The sequence below is a fragment of the Sorex fumeus genome, unplaced genomic scaffold, assembly GCF_029834395.1.
Source record: "Sorex fumeus unplaced genomic scaffold, SorFum_2.1 ptg000006l, whole genome shotgun sequence".
Taxonomy (NCBI): domain Eukaryota; kingdom Metazoa; phylum Chordata; class Mammalia; order Eulipotyphla; family Soricidae; genus Sorex; species Sorex fumeus.
The window spans coordinates 25,838,319-25,858,177 of NW_026606063.1; the positions used below are offsets into that span (position 1 = coordinate 25,838,319).

At 49.3% G+C, this 19,859-nt stretch overlaps 1 protein-coding gene and 1 pseudogene across 2 annotated transcripts in view; both read right to left on the reverse strand.

Moving 5' to 3' along the window:
• GREB1 (growth regulating estrogen receptor binding 1) overlaps nucleotides 1–19,859 on the reverse strand; it is a 154,805-nt gene that overhangs the window by 109,039 nt on the left and 25,907 nt on the right. The gene's annotated exons all lie outside the window — the stretch shown is intronic.
• Nucleotides 5,392–5,632, reverse strand: LOC130036646 (cyclin-dependent kinases regulatory subunit 1-like; annotated as a pseudogene).

Sequence of the window (19,859 nt, forward strand, 5' to 3'; positions counted from 1 at the left end):
AGAACAGATGACTGGTTAAAGAACTCTGGTACATCTACACAATGGAATACTATGCAGCTGTCAGGAGAGATGAAGTCATGAACTTTGCTTATAAATGGATAGAGTGGAGAGTATCATGCTAAGTGTAATGAGTCAGAAAGAGAGGGACAGACATAGAAGGACTGCACTCATTTGTGGAGTATAAAACAACATAACATGAGGCTGACACCTAAGGATAGTAGATTCACGGGACAGGTAGATTGCTCCATAGCTAGCAGCCTGCCTCATGAGCAAAGGGGAGAAGGCAGCTGGAATAGAGAAGGGATCACTAAGAAAAAGATGGCTGGAGGAATCGGTCGGGATGGGAGATATGTGCAGAAAGTAGATAAAGGACCAAACATGATAACCTCTCAGGGTCTGTACTGCAAACCATTATGCCCCAAAGTAGAGAGAGATTATGGGGAATCATGTCTGCCATGGAGACAGGGGGAGGGTGGGAAAAGGGGGGTATACCAGGGATATTGGTGGTGGGGAATGTGCACTGGTGGAGGGATGGGTGTTTGATCACTGTGTGATTGTAAACCCAAGCATAAAAGCTTGTAGCTATCTCACGGTGATTCAATAAAATTTAAAAAAAAAAAAAAGATAGGACCTGTTGTTTAGGGCCAGAGAGAGTGCAGGGATTAAGGCCCTTGCCCTGCATGCAGCCAACCCGAGTACCACCAGGAGTCGCCCCTGGGCACAGAGCCAGGAGTAACCCCTGCGCACAGTTTGGCTGGGACCAAACCCTCCCTCTCCCAATCAAAAAACGTTTTACGGAAAAAAAAATCACAATTTTCTATTGATTACCAGCTGGCAAAGCAGCAAAAATTAAAAAGGAGGTCAAGAGATGAACAACCATGACAAAGGCAAGGAAATGTGGCTGCGACCAGGACTGAAGCACTTCTAAGGAAGGGCCCTTCCAGCCCTTGCCGAGAAAGGGTTTTGTTGCAGTTGTGGCTGTTATTTCTGTTTTATGACTGTACATACACTTAAGAAAAATTAATATGAATCTTACACACACACACACACAAAGCACATCTTATATTTAATATTTTATGCCCCCATCCATTTCATTCTATTCACGGAATGCACCTGGACAAGTCCCCCTGCGGGTCCTATTCAAACCACCACCAAAATGTCAACAGAATCTAAAATGGGATGTTTTCTCAGATTTAAGCCTTGGTTTAAATACATAAAGGATCCAAAGGCATCTGTGGGGATGTGATGGTTAGTAAACACGCCCCAACTCTACCCCACAGAACCCGCACCCCCTCACAGGTTCTCCTCTTGCGCCAGTCATCTGCACCACACACACGTGCGCGTGCACGCACGTACACACACACACACACACACACACACACACTAACTGCATTTCTGAAGCCCTAAGCTCAGTGCATAAAACACAGAACAACGGCCCCAGAGAGCAAGAAAAGCAACTCAGCAACTCTCATCACTAAAAAGAACACAGAGTCCCATGACCTTAATGAGGAGCATCAAACTTCATACCGCAGATTTTCAAGTGCTCACCCTCAGCTTCCAATGCCCGGGATTCTCAGGATCCCAATGACCTTGGCCTTAGACAGCCATGGGCAGAGAAGCCCCTCCCTCCTCACCCCAGTTTGTTCCAAGTGTCACCCGTCCCCCCACCCCCGACACTCCTCTCCCGCGCCCCCTCCCAAGGCTGACTCATTGAGAGCAATTAAATAGGCAGGATCACTCCCAGAGTCCTTGGGTCCTTCACTCTTTTGCCCCTGAAGGGCTCACAATCCCATTCTCTAGAAAAACACCCAAAGGCCAGGGGGAACACCAACCACTCATAAGAAAACTCTCAGGACCCTGCAGAGTCCCTAGAACTTCTGAATTAGGAAATATTTTACTGCCAGTTGTCAAGTGAAACAGAAGAAATAAGAATTACATTAGCACATTCAAACAGGAGGATTATCAGTGAGTGCTCAGGTCAAACAGCATACAGAACAAGATGAGTGTGCGGGAAAATCCTTCCAAACATCAAAAATAGGGAATAGCTATTTATTTATTATATACTATCCGTGTTAAGTGCAAATAATACTTATAGGGCATATTTATTATTTGAACGAAATGAAAATTCTTGACCAGTTTCTAATGAGTGAGCAGGTGAAGCGGCTCCTGCTTCTTTTTTTTTAAAAATCAAATCACTGCATCAGAGACTGAGGAGGTAGCTCAAGGCTGTTGTAGTTCCAGCAAGAGTGCTTTGCAGGAAAAAGAACTGGTTTCCATCCTTGGCTCCAGTTAGTCCCCAGAGTTTCACGAGGAGCATCACCCAAACACAGAGCCAGAAGGGAAGTGGCCACTGAACACCACCAGGTAGGAACCCTCCAAAAAAAAATAAGAAGGGTCACAGTGATAGTATAACAGGGAAGGTGTTTGCCTTGCATGCAGGTGACCCAGGTTCAATCCTGGGCACCCCATATAGTCCCTGAGCGCTGCCAGGAGTGGTTCCCGAGAGCAGAGCCAGGAGCAAACCCAGAGCCTCGCCGGGTGTGTCTCAAAAGACAAGCAAACAAAAAGAGTCTGATCATAAAGAAATTGACAGTAGAAACCAAGGGTTGGTTGGTGCAAACACAGACTGCCTCCACCATCAGATCACAGAAACAGCTCTCCACAGGGGGTGGTCAAGGACTCTCATCTAAAGTTGCCTCCTTTCCAAATGCCAGCGAGTTCCCAATAAAAGGCCCCTAACAGTGATTTTACAAGGTTGCGGGGGGGGGGGGGGGGGTAAGCCGTGACCCTTTGGAGAATTCCAAAATGAGATGCAAGTGGGAAGATATTTGCAAACATAATAAAGCCCGTGTCAGAAAAGTCACTCACCCACTGCACAGTCAGTGCTGAAGTTGGGCCAGTAAAACTGTTATTCACAGATCTTTGTTATTAGGGTCAGTTCTTGGAGAAAGAACAAACAGGATTTTATCAAAGCAGACCAGCGAATGTGACACCATTCCTAACAGCAGGACAAAAACTCCCAGACTCGTCCTTAACAGCTCCTCCTGTTCCAAAGCACATGCTGCCCCCTTGGTGATGGTGATGGTGATGGTGACAGCAGTGACATGAAGGGGCGGGGAGGGAAGGGAGAGGCATTGGACTGGAGGGCACAGTGACCCCTGCCAGGCGACAATGGGAACAGATCGTTGACAGACCAATTTCAGGACATAACTTCCAGACTTCTCGGCTTATCCTCTCTTGCCTGAGGAAATATCTCATCAGGATTAGTGGCTAGGGTGGGAAAAGAGGTTCAGAAACTGAGGGGAGGGAGGAGGGAGGGGGAGAAGTGGAGGGGGGCTACCCAAGCAGGCTGATGGATACTGGAACCCAGGTTTGTCTGGGACTGAATCAAGCTCAGAACCTGGGGGAAAAACCGTGGCTCTGGGGTATCAGGAAGCCTCAGGGTCTCTGGGCTGAAGGTGAGTGTGGGTTTGCCAAGTTCACCGCAAGCACCTGCCCTGCTCCAGAACCAGGGGCCAGAGGATGAAAGGGAAAGGGGAGGCAGAAGGGGAGGGCTGGCAGCGGAACGGGGAGCTGTGATCACAGTGGAGGGCGAGGAGCGTGCACCAAGGAGGATGCAGGGACACAGGGACAATCCAGGTCTACCCACACCCTACGATGAGTGAAGGGAAATGGCTGTCCATCTTCCAAGTCATGCTGGAATATTCAACTGGGCTGATGGCATTCTACAAACTTTGCTCCCGATTAAAAAAACAAAAATCATTCGGTCACAGCTTCTAAGTTTCCTCACTGGACACAGTCAAGTCACAACCAAGGAAGTCCAGGCCAAGAACAGAGTGAAGCCCAGCGCCTCCCAGCTGAGGGAAGAACATCTGCCGGCCGCCTTCCCCACCCGCCTTGCACTGCCAGATGCAAAACCCTAACTACATTAGCTGGGGACACAAGTCCCAGGGGTCTAAGTACTGTAGGTCATCCACGTGCCTACGTGGGCACAGGAAATAAGATTCTGAGCTGGTCAGGCAGAGAAGCAGAGGCCTGTAACGCTCGCTGGGAAGAACGGAAGCCAATAGATGCCCCCAAAGAAGCTCCCCAGGGGCCAGAGCGATAGCACAGCGGGTAGGGCATTTGCCTTGCATGCAGCCGGCCTGGGTTCGATCCTCGGCATCCCATATGGTCCCCCAAGCACCACCAGGAGTAATTTCTGAGTGCACATTTGTGGAGTATAAAACAACATAACCTGAGGCTGACACCTAAGGATATTAGATACATGGGACAGGTAGATTGCTGCATAGCTGGAAGCCTGCCTCATGAGCAAAGGGGAGAAGGCAGCTGGAATAGAGAAGGGATCACTAAGAAAAAGATGGCTGGAAGAATCGGTCGGGATGGGAGATGTGTGCAGAAAGTGGATAAGGGACCAAACATGATAACCTCTCAGGGTCTGTATTGCAAACCATAATGCCCCAAAGTAGAGAGAGATTATGGGGAATCATGTCTACCATGGAGGCAGGGGGAGGGTGGGAAAGGGGGGGTATACCGGGGATATAGGTGGTGGGGAATGTGCACTGGTGGAGGGATGGGTGTTTGATCACTGTGTGATTATAATCCAAACATGAAAGCTTGTAACTATCTCACGGTGATTCAATAAAATTAAAAAAAAAAAAGATTCCTGAGTGCAGAGCCAGGAGTAATTCCTGAGCATTGCTGGGTGTGACCCAAAAAGCAAAAAAAAGAAGAAGAAGAAGAAGAAGAAGAAGAAGAAGAAGAAGAAGAAGAAGAAGAAGAAGAAGAAGAAGAAGAAGAAGCATCTCCCCAATGCAGCACATCTGCCGACCCCCCCCCCCAAAGCCTGCCCTCACCCCTGCTTCTGTGACAGTCTTTTAAAATTATTATTGTTATAAAAAATTCCTCTTTAATCAAGGCTTTAAAATGGAATCAAGTTCTTGAATAAAATGTTAAGTCTCCAATACATTGAAACAAAAATCACCATACATATAACACCGGGCAAAAAAATGAAGAAAATTAAAAAAAAATCTATAGGGTAAGTTGGTGATCCCTGTAACAGCCTGGCCTGAGCGGTGGCAGGTGCGTCACCCACACTCCGGAGTGTGCTCAGCCGGAGACAGAGCTCGCAGTGGCTCTTGGGGTGACACGCAGCAGAGACTCAGTGCCAGGAGACTCACCTGGCGGGGCGGTGGTGCTGTGGCTCTGAGTGAGTTGCAGGTGAGTTGCTTTTAAGAAGCAAAGCAGCCGCCAGAATATCCAAACCGTGGATCGCGTGAACATCTTTTAAATATCAAAGTGAGAAACCAGGCGACACAATAATGTCACTGGAAAGATGCTAGCAACCCAGGTCAGCTGCTGGAACTCCAGGCACAGAGGGTCTCGCCGGCTTCATTTCTTTAGCTTCTTGGGGAGTGGACTACAGAACCACAAGATGCGTGGTTCTGGTTCATCGATCATATAACGGACCCATCCCTGACTCTGCTAAACGCCAGGATTCCACCATTCCGACAGACATCAAATGGGTTGGAGGGACCAGAGTGGCGATATCCTTGGACGACGTGACATGCCGGTACTGGAATTCCTCATCATCGTCTCATTTGTCCCAGTAGTAAATTTGTTTGTGCAACATGGTCGCTCTGCCTTGAGGGGCTCCCACACCTCAATGCCAACCTCCACGCAACTCACAGAAGCTCCTGCTCCCACTCACTTCAGTCGCACTTTCAAACACCTGTGACACAGTCTGAAGTGCCTCTCAGCTGTGGAAGATCCCAGTCCTGGGTTCAACTCCTACAGTAAAGCCCCAGCACTGGGGCTGGAGCAACAGTACAGTGGGTAGGGCGTTTGCCTTGCACACGGCTGACCCAGGTTCGATTCTCAGCATCCCCTATGGTCCCCTGAGCATCGCCAGGAGTAATTCCTGGGTGCAGAGCGAGGAGTAACCCCTGTGCACCGCTGGGTGTGACTCAAAAAGAATTAAAAAAAAAAGCCATCGCCCAGAGCATCCAGCTGTCAGGGCCACACAGAAGCTGTCAGCAGTGTGCAGATGGTCACCCTGCAGATGGGACAATCCTAACTCAGCAGGCCTGGGGCCTCATGAACTGGGGAAACGTGAACGCAGTCATGCCCTGAGGAGAAAGTGCCGTGCACCATAGAATGACACGGTGGAAGGCAGTGGAGAGGCAGGCACTGGCAGTTTCCCAGAGCTTCAAGGGAACAGGACCTACTGTCATCTTGGTCCTGGGCATCTATAAGCAGGAGGGAATCCAGTTCTGGGGTGAAAGCTGACACTTTGGGGCTCCCTCTTTGGTCATGCAGAGGAGACTGATGCACAGGTCTGCCTTGCCCTGTGCGGCCTCCTGAGATAGAATGAGACAAACAGGGCCACAGAAACAATAGGCCAGCAGAGCTCAGGGCCTAGAAGCCAGGCTGGGGGCAGGGGCAGGGTTCCTTCAATGTGACTCCCAGGCAGGAGGAAGAGAGAGGCACCTTTAGGGGCTCTCTTATCTTCCTTCCTTCCTTCCTTCCTTCCTTCCTTCCTTCCTTCCTTCCCTCCTTTCCTTCTTTCTTTATGTAATTCTGTCTTTATTTTTTTTCTTTTGGCTTTTTGGGTCACAACCAGCAATGCTCAGGGGTTACTCCTAGCTCTGCACTTAGGTGCTCAGGGGACCATATGGGATGCTGGGAATCGAACCCGGATTGGCCGCATGCAAGGCAAATGCCCTCCCCGTTGTACTATCGCTCCAGCCCCTATTTTTTAAAAAATTTTATTTTATAAGGTTGTTCACATTAATTGATTACATTCAATATTTCAACGCCAATTCCACCACCATTACACCTTCCCACCCCCATTATTTCAAATTTTCCCACCACCATCCAAGCCTGTCTGCCTGCCAGGGGCAGATGCTGGATAATTTATTTTCTATTGCTTATTATGAATATTATGAGAGGTTGCATGGCCTGTGGCCGCATACTCCTAAAATTCTAAGATTGTAAATGGTTGGGGTCCAGAGACATCTCTGTAGGGAGCTAAACCATTTTGACAGTCATTTGGGAGTCTCTGGATCAAGGCCGTTGATACACTGAGATGGCACCCGGAGACAGATAGATCATGGGCAAGACAGCCAGGACCCCAAGTGGGCGGGAAGATGGGAAGGGACGGCCCGTCTCTGCTGCCACCATGTAGCCTGGAGTCTTAGTCCCAGAACCCCTGTACCTGGGTTTTACTTCTGGAAGCTCGTGGTCACCAGGGTTTCATCTGGAGTGGGCAGAGAGGGCACACCCACTCCATCTGAGGTGCCCCAGTGGAACTGGCACATATGGGGTCCAGAAAGAACTCCGGTGAGCTGCTGTCTTCCGGGATTCACTGCTGTGTCTCTCAGGGGCTCTTTTCTAAGGGTATGAATCTCATTCTGGACGGGTCCACCCCAAGTCCAACCCACCTGCCAAATACCTCATTTTCTCATCATGTTGGAAGGTGTCAGGCTTCCGTCTATATCCCCTGACTTAGGGGAGTAGAGAGGCAGGAGTTAAGGCACACACCGTGGGGCTGGAGCGATAGCAGAGCGGGGAGGGTGTTTGCCTTGCATGTGGCCGACCCCAGTTCGATTCCCAGCATCCCATATGGTTCTCTGAGCACTGCCAGGAGTGATTCCTCAGTGCAGAGCCAGGAGTAGCCTCTGAACATTGCCAGGTGTGACCCAAAATGCGAAAAAAAAAAAAAGCACACACCTTGCATGCATCCAGCCTGCCTCAGGCTCCAGCTTCATATGGTCCCCTCGGGCTCACTAGATATGTTCTTGGAGGTCTCTGAACACCCCAAGGTGACCCACAGAATCACAGTTGCTGAGCAGCACTGCCTCTTGGGGCCCTGCACTGAACCACTGGACTGGGTGGCCAAGATCACTGCTGAGTGGGGGGCCCTAGACCTATTGCGCACCACTTAAGAGAGCCCCCAAAGTAATATATACATGTACACACACATACCCCACATCCCTGACTGACACCTCATCTTCACCCAGAGGACCTTTCAGATGTGACTGTCCAACTTCCGTCCAGGAAGGGGAGACCATCCTACCTTTGTTTCAGGAACTCCTCCAGAGAGAGAGAGAGAAAAAGAGAGAGAGAGAGAGACCTGCTTCCTTGCCACGCAAGGGTGGGGGAGGGAGCCGCTCACGGGCAGTGACTCTAAGGGAGAAGCTGGGCTGAACCCTTGTTGTGAGCTGGGACCCGGGAGCTGGGGCCACAGACAGGGCTGTGGAATCACGTGGTGGCTGATGTGCCTCGTGTGGCCCCTGGGTGGCCCTCATGTCAGACCCTCCCATCCTGGACCATGAATGAGACCAAATGAAGCCTCTCGGCGCCCACCAGGGTCCCCACCGTGTGGCCAGACTCACCCGCAACTCACTCACTCACTCACTCACTCACTCTCACCTTGGAGAACAAAGCTACCCCATCATTTCTACCCTTGGGGGCTGACACAGCTCCAGGCCCTGAATCAAACTCATCTCAGCGCAGGCCTGCAGTGGGCACCCACCGGGCAGCCTCCCCACGGCTCTGCAACCAGGGGGTGGGGCCCAGGCTCAGTGTCACGGGACAGGGACCTGACCTGTGCAAGACCTTGGGCCAGGCCCCACAGCAGGGCTCGGCGGTGCCCAGGGAGGGACGGGAAGCAGCCGCAGTCCCCAGACACGGGAGCCTGAGCGAAAAGAGCGGAGCAGCACATCTGGGGAACAAGACCAGTCAGCAAACCGTTTCAGGCAAAGCGGCCGGGAGGAGCGGACTCTTGGATGCAGCTGGAAACACATCCCCCTCCAGACATCCCCGAGGGAGCAGACCCTCCCTTCCCTCCCGCTCGGGGAGCCTGGCCAGGGCTGTCTTCCTCACACTCTTCCTAGCAGCCATGCTACCAGTGGCTCAAGGGAATCCACCTTCACACACAACCCACTGTAGCACTGTAGCATTGTCCTCCCGTTGTTCATCGATTTGCTCAAGCGGGCCCAGTAACGCCTCCATTGTGAGACTTATTGTTACTGTGTTTGGCATATCGAATACGTCACGGGGAGCTTGCCAGGCTTTGCTGTGCGGGCGAGATACTCTCGGTAGCTTGCCAGGCTCTCTGAGAGGTGGAAGAATCGAATCTGGGCCGACCAGGTCGGCCGCGTGCAAGGCAAATGCCTTACCCACTGTGCTCTCGCACACAACCCATTTCTCCTAAAAGCCACACAGTCCACTCTTTCCTTCAGCAAATCTGTTTGGCGCCTCTTCTTGCACCTGTCCAGGAAGAAGTTGTCGGGGGAGGGGGCAGAGGCAGTTGAGAGCCCCCCACCCCACCCCCACCACTCCTCAGGCTGCAGGGAGGAAAGCCAGGCTAGGAGAGCGGAAGTAAAGGAGGGAGATAGAAGATACTGCACAGGAGCAAGGTTTTATGGGGAATGACCCCCCACATGGCCCCCAGAAAAGGGCAACAGCGAGGGGCAGGCAAGCAGGGAGGGCAGAAGTGCCAGTCTGGCCAGGGGGGTGGGACAAGGAAGGCGATCCAGGACAATGTCTGCTCATCTACATCCCAGAGAACCTTCTAGATACATCAGCAGAGAAGGAAGCTGGGGAAACCAGCAGGGCCAGCTTCTGAGATTCCCCAGGTGGAGCTTGGACTTGACCAAGGACACTGGAGTGAGCCCTGTGAGGTGTGCATGGAGGTCCCGGGAGCAGCCCCCCCTCTGCAGGAGGGGTCCGGGGTTCCCTTCAAACATGGGGCCCAAGATTCTTTCTTCCTTCCAACGGGCAGAGGGAATCTAGTGAAAGTCCGTCAGTCCCGCACAAGGTCCCTTTCCCTCTGGCTGGCATTGCCTCCTAGGTGACACGAAGGGTGGTGAATCTGACCCTACACCGTCCCCCAAGTTCGAGCTGGCCATTTGGTCCTGAGCCCTCAGCCACAGGGGTCACCACCTTGGCAGATAGGAAGGTGTGACTCGGGCACCATCTGCCTGGCTCCTCAGCTGGGAGCTGGATGAGAGAGAAAAGGAGCAGCGTTCACAGTCCCTGAGTCCACAGGGAAAGCACAGCAGGGCCAGAAGCCTGAGGGGTGCCCCAGGCCTGGGTTCGGGAAGGAGGAGGATGGTGGGAGGAGCGTGGTCTGCAATAGATCCCAGCCGGGAGTCCCTTCCAGCACTCCAGGGCAGAGAAAGGCTAAACCAGGCAGTGCCGATGGGGTCCCTGCCCCTCCCTGCCTGTTGCCGTGACAACACCCCTTCACAGAGCATGCAGGGCAGTGCACAGCCCTGGGGATGGTCACCTGGCAATGGGGCCGGGACAGATGACCACATGTGGCTGGACAGAAGTGGCTCTTTCAGGAGCAGCTGCATGCCCTGCCTGGGAGAAGACCCCCACCCCCACCCCTGTCAGGAGACAAGCAGACATTCAGGTCTGCAAATCAGGCGTGAGATGGAAACAGCATTTGTCCCAGTGGCTCATCGGCAATCCACCCACCCCTGCAAGACAATTGTCCCTGCTTTTTCTGCAAGAGGGGCCCAGACCACAAACGTGCTGAGACAACGTGGAGAATCAGACGCTTAGCTCTCGCGAGATTTCTTTGGAAGACCCAGCAGGCTCTCCTGCAGGGCTGCACTGGCCTCTAAGCCTCTCCACAAGGGCCTCTCCATCACAAAGACGGAGGACGGGGAACCGGGGAGCTCTGTCCCCCAGGAGCCTGAAGTGCTTCACAAAGCCCTGGGAGGCCGGAGCTCCAGAAGAGCGAGTCCGAGGACTCTGCCTCTGCTCGCAGAGAGATGTGCTGTCACCTCCTGATCCCAGAGGCCGCGCTGATGAATGATCGCTGCCCACAGGACAGATGCTCTGCCCTTTTAAGCGGGGTTCCTCTCGGGAAGACACAGTAGGGGATGGGGATGTGGCCAGGGCCAGCCACCAGGTCAGTGCCCCCTGCCCTCCTTCATCACACAGGCTCCCGTGGTGAGTCTCACCGTCTCAAAGGGCTTCCAGCAGAGGGGGGAAGCAGATGGTACCAGTGGAAACGGCAGAGGAGGCTGAGCTACAAGGGAAACAGGAGAGAGAGAAAGGTGGGGGGGAAGAGGGAGAGGGAGAGAGAGAGACAGACTCCATCGGATCAGCTCACTGAAAATAAAGGAACCTCCTCACACCTTCTTGGAGAATCCCAAGCTTGGGGATAATAATAATCTCTTTATTCAGTCTTTTTTTCTCTCCTTGTATTTCCCTTTCGGTGCCCTAAGACTGAGACTGAGAGCATGGTCTCTATCTGATCCTATTCCTACGTCAACATTGGCCACAGGACGACACAGTGTGCAGAGAGGAGCAGAGAGACTGCATGAGTGACCAGAAAGGCAAATGGATGGTGTGCGGAGGAGCTGAATGAATGGGCGTGTAAGTGGATGAGTGGAGGGAGAGGAAGTGTGGGATGGGAGAATGGTCAGATGAATGTTTGGATGGACGGGTAGATAAGATGGATGGATGATTCAATCGATGGATCGGTTAATGGTTAGATGGAGACGTTCAATAAATAACTCTTAAGTACCTTCTGTGCACAGTACCACACACCAAAGATATAGAGATGAATGGTACCTGCTCTCAACTTCAGAGAATTCAGAGAATTCACAATTAGGGTAAAATGCCAAATTACTAAATCTAGAGATTGTAAGTATTATAACAGAGAGGAGGGAGAAATGGTCCCAATATGGAAAGAGGCTGAACAGGCTGAGACCGACAACAAAAACCTCCTGATAAACATTGCCGTGAGTCAGCCCCTCACATCCCATAGGGAGTTAGATGGCACATACGTCCAAAGACGCAAAACTAACCTCTGGTTATAGAAGCACGGGCACAGTGGAGTGGTGGATTTTAATAAACGAGTGTAGGGAGAAGTGTAGGATTAAGTCAAAGTCTCTAGCTGGTAAATTCCAAGTTCAAGAGTGCAATTGCTAATTTGGGAAAAACCCACAGTATCCATCTGCAACCTCAGTAATATGGTAATGCCTACCCAGAGGGATTATTTAAAGAGTTGAATGAGAACTATCTGGAAATAAGTTCTGCACTTATTTGGCCCTTGATGGTAATTGCGTATGTCCTGTTCCCTGGGGATTTGGAGGGATCAATGTATTTCCCTTTTTTTTTTTTTTTTGATCATATGTATGCAATGCTAGGCCATCTGGTCCAAGTTTCCAATCAAAGATATTCCTTCCTCCATGCATTCCCACCCTTTCCACACTGTTTCAGCTTTTAATCTGCCAGGGTGAGTGGGAGACCCAGCCCCTCCTATCTAGAAGTAACCACAGGGCAGCGTCCTAGGCTGTCCAGCACTACTGTCCAATTCAGTACCTGGCACAAGTTGCCATCCAGGACCGAATGAAAGCCCAGACACTGTTTGGGGGCATCAGTTTCACCACAGTCCACATGAGGCCAACCAGGCTGCTGATCCACAGGTCACTCTCAGCAATGGGAAAGCCCTTCGTAGACCTGGAGATTTGCTAAGTGTGAGCTATGACAAGAAGCCTCTACAGAGGCACAGAGAACCCTCAATTAGACACAATGTCCAAGACCTGGAATGTTCCTACGAATTTAAGTGGACCCTGGTGGATCAGAATAGCTAACCAGGGCTACAGCCGTTCACAAAGGAGAACATTCTATCAGTTAAGGAGATCCAGGAAGGCTTCCTGAGGGAAGTGGACTTGAAGGATGACTAGGAGGATTCCTAAGTACCCTATATTATACCAGGAACTCAGAGAGTCCAATCTGTGGCAAAGATCTTGAGTGCTGCTTTGGAAAAATTCTTTACAATGGTCGCAAACTGCTTAAAGTTTTCTTGCTTGAGAACTCCATCCTGCAGCCCCCGGATCAAAAGACCTCAAGGAAGACCTTTACTCTCCCCACAGTGGGACCAAGGGTAAGACACCCACCCCTCTCCTACAGGATAATAAACTGGGGGATGCTCACAGAAGCCTCTTGGGAGGGAGGGCCGAGTTTAGGAAAGGAAGAGACTAGATTCGACCCTGCTGTGGAGATTTCTGGAACAGGGCCCGACCCCCTTAGCTGGTCTCATTCATGAATAACCAACAGGAAAACAATCAGAGCCAGTTAGGCCTTTTGTTCCGAAATGTTTCCTTTTAGCTCAAGAACAGACATGCTGACTTTATCAAAGCCTCCATTCCCAGGCAGATGGTGGTTAAGAAAGATTCCAGAACCATCTTCCCACAGACTCCGATTTCCTCTGTCCAAGATGCTCCAGCAACAGGGGGGACGGTCACTCTGACCTGATTCTCTGTGTCTATAAATCTTACATCATATTCACTTAAGTAAAATAGAAAAACCATCAAAGCTGCATAAAATGCCTCTGGAGGTGTTGGCAAGGGGCATTTCTTTCCTCCTTCTCTTGAGGATCCGTGAGGCCTGGCACTGCACCAGTGAGCAGTTTCACTGTGTCAGCGCTGACTCATTTTCCACCTTTCACTCCGGGAAAGAGACCCAGGTGAACCCCTTGCTCACTGACCCAATTCCAGGCTCACGGCATCGACTAACAAACTGGGGTGCTCCCCCTCCTCAGTCCTCGGTGCTAGAAACTCAGGAGTGACTTGTTTCTAAACATGCATGACTATAGGAAGCATGTGCGACTCTTGTGGTCCAATGATGACTGAAAAAAATCCTGGCAGGGAGCGCAGCCACTTAAGCCGTTACCAAATGCCCAGAGCATGGACACAGGAGGCCCCTTGTTCAATGAACTTATTAACTAAATTCATTTGCATTTTTCAGAAAGAGTTGCTTCTTTGCTGTTTCTAATTTTCTACTGCAGTCCCATAAAAAAAAAGGATTCTTTATTTAACTTACCTTTTTATTAAGGCGCCATGATTTACACAATTATTCATAATTGAGTTTTAGACACACAGTATTGCAGCACCAAGTCCACCACCAGTGTCAACTTCCCTCCACCAATGTACCCAGGTTTCCTCTCCTATCCTCTCCACCACCTCCAGCCTCTCTTAACAAACACCTTTCTAAGCTCCGCGTTTAAGTTTGGGTCTCTTGATTTCAGTGTTGTTAACTCTGGGGGCTGAAAATTTAGCTCTCTCATTCCTTTGCACCACCTTTGTAGCTTAATCCCCTGACCTGGCCCCATTGCTTCCCAGTATCTCTTCTCTCCCTCCCCTTCTCTCTTTCTTTCCTTCTCCTCCTTATACTCCAGGGCCAAGGTTCATCTGGGAATCCCCCCACCTTTAAAACACTGCATACCCTCATCTAGTTATTCTAATTTTTTTTTATTTTTGGGGGGGGTCATACCCAGCAATGCTTAGAGGTTAATCCTGGCTCTGCACTCAGGAATTACCCCTGGCGGTGCTCAGGGGACCATATGGGATGCTGGAAATTGAACCCTGGTCAGTTGCGTGCAAGGCAAACGCCCTACCTGCTGTGCTATCACTCCAGCCTTCTAAATACCACATAAGAGTGATATCAAATAGAATTCGGTCCTTTTTGCAAACCACAGCACCCAAAAGGAGAGAGAGAGCAAAAGGGAGTGCCCTGCCACAGAGGCAGGGTGGGATGGGAGGATGGGAGGGTGGGAGGGATACTTGGATTAGTGATGGTGGAGAATGGGCACTGGTGGAGGAATGGGTACTTGATCATTGTATAACTGAAACCCAAGCACAAAAATTTGTAAGTCTACAACTGTAGTTCATGGTGTTTCACTAATAAAATTTTTTTAAAATTTAAAAATTTAAAAAAGGGCCGGAGCGATAGCATAGCGAGTAGGGTGTTTGCCTTGCACACAACCGACCTGGGTTCGATCCCCGGAATCCCATATTCGGTCCCCCAAGCACCGCCAGGAGTAATTTCTGAGTGCAAAGCCAGGAGGAGACCCTGAGCATTGCTGGGTGTGACCCAAATAGCAAATAAATAAATAAATAAAATTTTTTAAAAAATAATTCGGTCTTTCTTCAAGGTTGTTAAATGAAATACTGAATGGTTCGAGAAAGTCGCTCTTACGTTTATTGCAGCAATACTGATAATAGTCAAGTTCTAGAAACTACGCAAGTGCCCAGCAACAACAGGAGTGGATAAAGAAGTGCTGGTACAGATACACAATGGAATACTACTCAGCTTTAATTAAAAAAAAAGAAATCTTGTCTTTTGCTACAACCTGGGTGGAACTTAGGGTGAGGTGTCCTGTTAAATAAAGGGAGAAAAAATGAGTCCTGAGTGATCTCACTCACATGTGACATGTAAAACACAAAGCAAGGAAAAAGACAGTGTCCGGTGAAAATAAATCCTCAGACTGTGACCCCAGAACAGGAGAACCAAGGAGGCTGGGAGAGGACGGTGGTCAGGAAAGGTCCAGGTACACTGGCACTTTGATGCTGGGCATAATGTGATGAAATTTACCCCTAAAACTTAGAGACGTTTACACTCCTATAAATCACTGCTACCTCAATTTTAAAAAATTACTTTAAAAAATCATTTAACTACATATTTTTCAATTGCTTGGACCCACATTTATGGACCCACATTCTGGAACCACAGAGACCCACATTTGTGGAGACTCCTACCACACGTATCAGAATGGGGTTCCACAGCCTTCCTACAGTCATGAGCTCACAGCCCATGTCGGGTGGGTGTGCACTTGTGTGTGCATGCAGAGGGCTGGCAAGTGAGAGAGAGATAGAGACTTGTGTCTAATAACTGGATCTTGGGTTCTGCTGCCCTTTCGTCAAAGTCTGGATTCCTATGGTCATCCCCAGGGAAAACTCGCTCTCCATAAACCCCTAAGGCTGGAAGGAGAGGCAGCCCAAACCAGGGCAGGGTTCCTCCACATCTGGCTATGGGAACTGACCTGAGGAGTTGTCAGTGGCCAAAGGCAGGCAAACAGAGCCCCACACTTGAAAAAGTGATGTCGCTGGACTGAACACACTGAATAGGTAAAAATCCATACTTTCATAAAAATACATCTTTAAAAAAAGTGCTTAGAAACCTTCATCAGTCAGTCTGGGTGAGTTCTGGTGCAGCAACTGTCATAATTCTCAAAACTCGTGGAGAAAAAGAGTCAAAGTTGGGACTGGAGCAATAGCACAGCGGGTAGGGTGTTTGCCTTGCACGCGGCTGACCCGGGTTCGATTCCCAGCGTTTCATATGATCCCCTGAGCACCACCAGGGGTGACTCCTGAGTGCAAAGCCAGGAGTATCATCGGGTGTGATCCAAAAAGCAAAAAAAAAAAAAAAAGAGTCAAAAGTTATTCTTGCTTTTCCTGCAGATGAAAGTTCTTATATAAAATAATTCCAGCAAGTAAATAAAAAGGCAATGGTGAATTCAATCATCATTCTGCAGCCCTTCATGAAGTCAGGGGTCCTGACAGTGGCTGTCGACCATGGCTACTCCAATGGCAGAGAATTTCTAAGTGGACTGATGGAGGTGACAGTCCCTGAGTCCTGAGTATCACAAAGGGGATAATCAGACTCAGGGAGTGAGGCAATCAACAGTACACATCATCGCTTGCACATCTCTGGTCAAACCCTGACCCCAAATCTGATTAAGCCTCACCAAATCACCAATGTACGGAACACACAGGAACAAAGGTACATATTAAACCACAGCCCAGTGATGCAATCAAGCAAAGGCCAGAGAATAAGGAATTGCAAAAGACCAATGACCTAGTGTTTTCAACAAATAAATGACCTAAAAACTGTTATAGGTCAAAAGAACCCTGAAAAAATGTATTTTTAAAATGCTGTTTGGATCCTTATACCAACAAACAAACCAACTGCACAAACTTTAGGGGAAATTAAATACTAATTAGATACCAGGAATAATAAGGAATTTCTGTTAATTTTTTCATGTAGGCATCGTACACTGAAATAAAGGCGAGATGGCTGTGTCCTTTAAGGAAAAGACATCTTAAAGATACACGAGAAAAAATGTTTTTGGATAAAACGATCTGAGATCTACTTTAAAACGGTCCAGCAAGGAAAAGACCAAAAGTGACTGAGGAAGGTGTAGACAAAACAAAATTGTCCACATGTTGATATTTCTTTAAGATGGGAAATACAGAGTTGGGGCTCATTATAACATTTGATTTTGTTTATAATTAAAATCTTCCATGCATGCTTTAACAGATCCACGCCCCCTCCCCCCCAAAAAAGGTGATTTGGCCCTGGAAACTCTGGGCTCAGGAGAAAATAGTAATTTATGACCAATAAGTGACTTGGAGAAATGATTGGATCCACTCATTGGCAGAGATTCTCTGCATCCAGAAAAATGACAATAATTGGAGTGTCTACTCCAATAAACAATGATTTTAAGTGGTGTAGATCTTGGTTCAGGGGGTGAGGGTAGAAATCTGGATGGGGGAACATGAAAAAAATCACATACAGGGGCTGGAGCAATAGCACAGCGGGTAGGGCGTTTGCCTTGCAAGCAGCCGACCTAGGTTCGGTTCCCAGCATCCCATATGGTCCCCCGAGCACCGCCAGGAGTAATTCCTGAGTGCATGAACCAGGAGTAACTCCTGTGCATCGCCGGGTGTGACCCAAAAAGCAAAAAAAAAAAAAAAATCACATACAAAAAATAAATGGGAAAAAGAGTCACAACCACAGGCCAAAAAGATAGTATCAGGCTTAAGGTCTTTCCTTGTATACAGACAGCCCTACATCACACAAAAATACCTAGCCCCACCTGGGGTGGTCCCTGAGCATGAGCCAGGAGTAACCCCTGTGCATGGCCGGGTGTGACCCAAATCAGATCTTCAGTGCGGTGGGATTTCTATAATTATGTTTGCTTTAAAAGGTTGTTTTTACATTTTTGGATCATTTTTAATGAATTATTCATAACAAGCCATAGAAAATAAATTATTTAAGACCTACTTTGGGAGCAGGCTTGGGTGGTGGTGGGAAAATTCGAAATAATCGTGGTAGGAAGGTGTTACGGTGGTAGGATTGGTGTTGGGATATCGAATGTAATAAATTATTGTGAACAACTTTATAAAAATAAAATTGGGGAGTAAAGTGGAAAAAAAAAGGTTGTTTTTATTTCCCTTTGTTTCCTTCTATTCTACCTGGTTTAGACATTGAAAGGATCATGGGTGCTCTTGATCAAGCCAGTCACCCCTGTAAGAGTAGCAATGGCAACGCTAAGACAACAGGAAGAGGTGGGAACAAGCCTGCCCCATGCACAGTGAAAGGCAGCAGTGAGACCTCCCATTCAAAGCCTGTTCCACTGCAGGGCCCACGGGGACTGGGGTTGGTTGGAAAGAGAGGACACTGGGAAGGATTTCAAAGCCATATGCCTGGGTCTTGGGTGGAGGGGGCAGAGGAGGGTCTCTGAGGGCCAAGGCCAGTCCTGGTTGTAGAGTGAGTTTTTCTGAATGAAACAGAAATTCCAACTGCCAAGAATCTCTAGGAGGGACTGGAGCAATAGCACAGTGGGTAGGCTACATTACAAAAAAATTAACAGAAGTTTCTTATTATTGCCTTGTGATAGCACAGCGGGTAGGGTTGCACACGGTCGACCAGGGTTCGATTCCCAGCATCCCATATGGTCCCCCGAGCACCGCCAGGAGTAATTCCTGAGTGCTGAGCTAGGAGTAACCCCTGTGCATGGCCGGGTGTGACCCAAAAGACAAAAACAAAACAAAAAAAAAGAATCTCTAGGAAACGGAGATCTAGGGTGGGAAGTGCCGCAGGAGGGGCTTGGGACTCAGGATTGGAGTCACAGAATCTCTCTCTCTCTCTCTCTCTCTCTCTCTCTCTCTCTCTCTCTCTCTCTCTCTCATTTTCGTTTTTGTTTGGGTGGGGGGCCACACCCGGCAATGCTCAAAGTAACTCCTGGCTCCATGCTCAGGAATCACTTCTGGTGGTGATCAGGGGGCCAAATGGGATGCTAGGGGTCGAACCCGGGTCAGCCACAGGCAAGGCAAGCACCCTACCTGCTGTACTGTCTCTCTAGCCCCACCCCGCCCCAACCCCTTCTTCTCTTATATTCTCTTATATTCTTATATTTCTTATATTCTTATATTCCCTCCACCCACCTCCCTCCCTCCGTCTTTGGAGAAATAGGAACATGCTATCCAGGATCTTCTGGAAATAGATATTTCCTTTGTGGCTTTGTGTTTTCCATACCATAATTCCCTCCTGGGATCAATCCTCTGTTCTACTACTGTAAACCACATTTAAATGAGTTCGTGGAAGAAATAAAGAAAAGACCAGCATGGTAGCAGCAGAACTGCTCCTGAATCTGTGTGCCCAGAATTCTGGGCTCTTCGGGGACCTGCAGATGCAGGGTACCAGGACAGCCAGTTCCACCTGGAAAAGCAAAGCACCCCCTGCCTGTTTGGGCTGGGAAAGTGGGGCTCCAAGCCAAGAGACTCCCGTGGCGGTTATAATGACTTCCATTTCTCAGAACTGCAAGTTGTGGGCAAGTTCTCAGAAACAGCAAAGAACAGCATGCATGCTCATTGTTGTTTCTTTCTTCCCTTTTTCTTTCCTGTTTATGTTTAGGGAGGGGCACACCCAGTTGTGCTCCAGGCTTAATCCTGGTTCTCTGCTCAGAAATCACTCCTGGTGGTGCTCGGGGGACCATGTAAGATACTCATAATCAAACCAGCCACGTGCAAGGCAAGAAAGCACCTGAACTCTCTGGCCCTCACTATTGTTTCCTGATTTTAAACATAAAGCACCTGGTCTAGTGCCCCGCCCAGAGCAGGTCACCAGAGGACCACATCCAAAGGATCCCAGCATGTTCTGCACCGTGCACTGGATCCTGGAGAGATTCCACATCTACGAGGTGCAAGGAGTACCAAGTACCAAGTACTAAATTCAAACCTCCTCTCTGCTCCAGTATCCATGTGCTC